Here is a 5,570-nt window from a genome sequence, read left to right on the forward strand (position 1 = left end):
ATATAAATAACTTCATTATTTTCAAAGAGTATCCTTGAGGATCCGGGGCAGAGACTTTTGAGCCCCATACAAATGGAGGAAGGAGCAAATGCTTCTGCTTGGAAGAATAGTACCTCAAAGTGGGCATCCTATAGGGATGAGTGGTATTTCTCCCTACCTACATGCAGACTGGGAATTCTTGAAGAGTAAAGACATTGCTTTCCCATCTTTTATCCCCCTCAGATTCTGGGCTAATGTTGATGACCTTTGTGAATGTCACATTTGTCAATGTTAGAAATGGAAGGAGAAAAGAGTGCCAGACAGGACCCTGTGCAGTTTACTCTCAACTCCATTTCTTCCTCATCCCAAAGACTTTAGCCAAGAGAATCACTAGTGGCTTTGTCTGAAGAGTCATATTAGCAGTCTTCTGGGCCCCTTGTTGAACTAACCCAACTTTTCTCACTTTAAAATCCTGGAGTGTTATAATATAAGGCACTAAGGCAATATATAGGGAGAGAGGATCCATCCCTAATTTAAGCGAATAATCCAGGATGACTTCCCAGAGGAAGTAATATTTGATCTGCATTTTGAAGTTCAAGATCTATCAGGCACAAAGTCCAGAAAGCTCTATTAAAGGGTAAATGTGTTATTGGGGTAGGAGGAAGAAGAAGAATTCAGATGGTGTTCACGGTTGTCTACAGGACACTGGAAAGATAGGCATGCCCAGATCGTGAGGGCAACATAAGCTTTGCTAAGTTTTAGCTTTTTCTTAAAGACTATACAAACTATTAAAGAAGTTCAAGCAATAGAATAACACAATTTGATTTGCTGTCTAGAAAACAACCCTGACCACACTGTGAGGAATGAGTTGGGGAACGCAATTCTAGAGGCAGAGTTCAGTTAAGAGATTGGGGCAATAATTAAGTCAGGTGTGACAAGGGCTTAGGGTATTAGCAGAGAGAACAGAGAGGAAGAGGATGTTTAAGAGCTATTAAAAAGGTGGACACACCTGTAATCACAGAGACTTGGGATGTTGCAGCCAGAAGGATTGCAAGTTAAAGGGCAGCCTGGGCAACTTAGCAAGACCTTCTCTTAAAATAAAAAGTAAAAAGGGCTGGGTACATATCCCAGGATTCAATCTCCAGTCTGAAAAAAAAAAAAATAAGGGAAGTAAAAGGAACCCATAAAGGAAGTTGAGTCATAGCCAAAGAGATAATGAAAAAAAAATAGTATCTCAGATGTAAAGAATGAGTCATATCACATAGAAGTCAAATAAAGTGAGAACTGAAAGCCCCCACTGGATTTAACAATTACAAGATCTCAGCATCCCTAGTGAGAGTAGTTTCAGTCAGTTGTTGGGAGTAGGGTTGGGGAAAGGGAACCTTGTTTCAGAGACCAAGAAGGAACTGGGAAGCAGACACATGGGAGCAGAGAGTGTGGACTAGTCTTTCAAGAGAAGAAAGATGAGGCCACAGCCAAAAGGAAATGTGAAGTAGAGGGAGGTGTTTCTTTCTTAAAAATAGATATAGATATGACAGGTGAGTTTTTTTTTTTTTAAGTTTCAGTAAAGTACCAAAATAGATGAAGAATTTAAAGATATAGGAGGAGTACTTGAACATATCATTTTCCTTTTTTGTTTGTTCCTTTCTTTTTTTCCCCCAATGCTCAAGTGGAGATAAAACCCAGGGCCTCATGAATGCTAGGCAAGCCCTCTACCTCTACATCCCTAGTCCATGGGTCCTACAAAAAATTGAGGAATATGGTGTGATTGCGGTGGAGATTAGCCTTTTCTATGGTAACCACAAGGAAAGGTAGAAAAGAACGGGTGGAGGTGCAGGGAGACTCAGTGGTTTGGTGATAGTTAAAGGCATTCTTTTATGATGGTTCCTATTTTCTAGCTAAAAAAAAAAAATATCTAGTTTATATGAGAGTGAGGATGGAGGTTTGAAAAAAACAGATTGAGGAAAACTTGTGCAAAGAAAGCAAAGAACACATGTGGAAACTGATAGGTGGGAACTATTCAGTGTTTAGATCAAAAACATCAGAGACATCTAAGTACTTTACATATCTGTAATCCCAGATACTAAGGAAGCTGCGGTAGGAGAATCACAAGTTCAAGGTCAGCCTGGGCAACTCAGTGAGATCCTGTCTTAAAATAAAAGTAGATGGGGATATAGCTAAGCAGTAGACTACCTCTAAATTCATTTCTTAGTATTGAAAAAAAAAATCAGAGGCATTGTGCAGGAAAGGATCAATTCTGGTTGTTCAAGACCTGCACATTCCTTTCAAAGAAAAGCCTGTGTTCAGGAAGACTGGCCCTGGCCCACCTTCTTGGGCCACACTGTCAGTTTAACTAGATATTATGGGAAGCCATCTGTAAAATGTGTGAGGACCTTTTTCCCTCAGCCAGGGAAAGGATAGGTCTAGCATTGGGAACTTTCTGTGGCACTCCCATGGAGAGAAACCACTCAATGCATGTGACCTTCCCCTCCACTCTGCTAGAAAGGTCCTGCACAGCAGTACTGGAGATGGGTGTAACCCACTAGGAATTGAGCAGTCTTCCTGCCCCCACCTTTATCCTATTTTGATGAAGAAATTTCTATGGAAAGCCTTTGATGATTGCCGCAGTCTGGATGAGCACAAAATAACCGAGCGACCAGGAGGCACTTGTAGGTTCAAAACAGGAACTTCTTTATTGCCCAACTCCCTCCAACGCCACCCACGCGCCCTTCCAGGAACCACCAACCGGAAATCCCTCCTCCGGAACTTCCCCAACCAACACGAACTTCCCAGGAATCCCCGCCAGAACTCCAAAGTAGCGGGAGATGGGAGGCAGACAGCAGGGGGCTATATACAACTGAATACACAGCTTAACTTAACAATTATCATCTCAATGGCTTGCTGGCAGTCACCTCTCAACCACTCCCTCTGGCAAAATGCTAGGCGTCATTCCCACTTGACTGTGGCCCTCAACAGATGATTTCAGATATAAGTAAAGCAAATGTAGGCTCCTTTCTTTGTTAGAAGCTGGACCTGGTTGGTCAGCTTGCCCATCCTGCCCTCATTTTTAAAACTACTTTCGGTGTTACATGGTTACTTCGCCATTCTATTTTTCCTAGCTTTTATTTCTTAGCCAGCCCATTCCACCAGAGAGGAACCCCATTTCCACTGATGCTGCAGGACATGGTCCCTAAGATAGTTTATGCTAACAATGTAACTTATGATTAAGGCCTGCTTTGATATACCTGCAGCCTTGGACCACATTGTATCAGTTTGACCTCTAGGAGGCTAGAGACCAAGTAAATAATGATAGTCCTGTGAGTGATTGTCCATGGAACCATCCGCCAGTAAAACCCTGGAAACCAAGGCTTGTGGAGATTCCTGTTTGGTTTAATACTTCACACATTTTGTTGCACATCATTTCTGGGAGAATGAAGGACATCCTTATATGACTGGAAGGGGATTACTGGAAGATTTTGCCTGGTTTCTTCCAGACTTTACCCATGTACCTTTTTCCTTTGCTAATTTTAATCTGTCCTTTTGTTATAATAAGCTATAATTTTTGCATAACAGATCATCTGAGGTCTATCAGTCCTTCTAGTGAATCAGTAAGCCTGAAGGAGCCTGAGAATGGTCTTGGTGGCCATCAATACAGCATTTATTGTCTATAATAGTGAAAAACTTGGAACACCTAAATCATTACAAGTGCTTGATTGGTTAAAAGCATTGTTTTGTGCTGAGGCAGGAGGGTCACAATTTCAAAGCCAGCCTCAATAACTTAATGAGGCCCTGACTCAAAATAAAAAGGGCTGGGGATGTGATTTAGTGGTTAAGCACCCCTGGGTTCAATTCCCAGTCAAAAAAAAAAAAAAGTTGTTTTATTAGTTCAATGAAATATGAGGCAACTATTAAGGAAGTAGTCCATGCTACCTATATTATAAAGTTTTTTTTTTTTTAATCTTGTTTAAGAATGAAAACTAAGGGGGCTGGGGTTGTGGCTCAGTGGTAGAGTGCTCACTAGCATGCGCGGGGCACTGGGTTCAATCCTCAGCACCACATAAATGTAAAAATAAAGATATTGTGTCCACCTAGAACTAGGAAATAACTTTTTTTAAAAAAAGAATGGAAAGTATGTTAGAATCCATTTTTTTTAAATACGTATATACACAAATGTGAAAATATTGAAAGATATTTATCAAACTGTTAACTGATAATTTCTGGGAGTTGGCATTACAAGGGAGGCTTACATGACAGGTATGATGTGTTTATTTCCATGTAGCTTTTATTTATTTGTTAGGGTTATTCACTGTTATCTATTACAGATATTTACCTTCTAGGAAGAGGAAAAAGGAAATGTTTATCAACTGACACTTTGTTATCCAAATCATTCCCATATATTTATTAGTTCCACATTGAAAGCAACTTTCTTTCCTCAGTTCTCTAAAATGACTCTAAGATCCTTCAAGGAGGTAGAAGGCATATCTGTATTGCTGTCCAATACCCACATAGCCTGGCTCAGCACTCAACAGGCCTGGTGAGATTCCTGAGGCTAGTCAAATTAACAGCTTCTTTCTGTACTTGTGCTTGTAGCCACTAGAAGGCGCCATTTGCCTTTTTTTCAAAATACATTTTTTTGGCATGTCCCCAGTATGAAGGAAAAAATGAAAATACAGGAGCCTACAAGAAAAACAGAATGCTAGGCTCAAGAAAAGAAATGCTGTCCTTAGAAAGAGAGCTGGATGGCTTCCTGTAAAGGTAAGAAGAGACTCTATCTTTGGATTTGTAGCTATATACACATACACATAGCCACAATTTATCTGTTTATTTCATTGCCAATGAGCCTGCAATCTTCATGAATATTGATGAAGCAAACTTTTCTTCCAATTGGTAAGAGATAATCAGGTGTGCAATAACTTGCATTTTGAAAAGGCACCCATTTTTGCAACACAGCTGATCACATGAAGATACACATCACTCAGCCTTCTGGCTCTTGGGTTGTTTCTCAAAAATTTTTTTGGTTTCTAGAGCATAGTCAAATTTATGGCTTATAGCTGTAATGTTTTAAATTACTGTAAATGCATATTTCTGCTGAGGAATGAGCAGGGAAATTTCCCCTCTTTTGTCCCATTACCTCCTCATCATGATCCAAAGGCAAGTTCCTCTTTCTATTTCTAGCACGTTACCACTACCCTTCTGCACCCAATGGCGTATCAGTAAATGTTAGTCATTTTTACAATTACATTCTTCATAGAACTTAAAATCTAGGACACTTGTGAAGATACACGTGAAATATACTTTGGGGCTCCAAATGACAATGTTGAACAGATACATAAATGGATAACAACATGATCCTATATATCCATATATATGAGTAGAAGGTAGATATTTGCAAAGGCATTAAGTTCAGATTTAGTATTGTCTTTGAAGGGCATAATCTGAAGCCAGAAAAAACCTAGATGTGAGTCTCAGGCTATAATTGGCCTTCCTACTTAAAATATTGTACTTACATGCTCTTAGAAAGTTATTTGATTTCTCTAAATCTCAGTTCCTTCCTCTGCAAAAAAAAAAAAAAAAAAAAAAAAAAAAAAAAA

The sequence above is a fragment of the Marmota marmota genome, unplaced genomic scaffold (genome assembly GCF_001458135.2).
Source record: "Marmota marmota marmota unplaced genomic scaffold, marMar, whole genome shotgun sequence".
NCBI classification, from domain to species: Eukaryota; Metazoa; Chordata; class Mammalia; order Rodentia; family Sciuridae; genus Marmota; species Marmota marmota.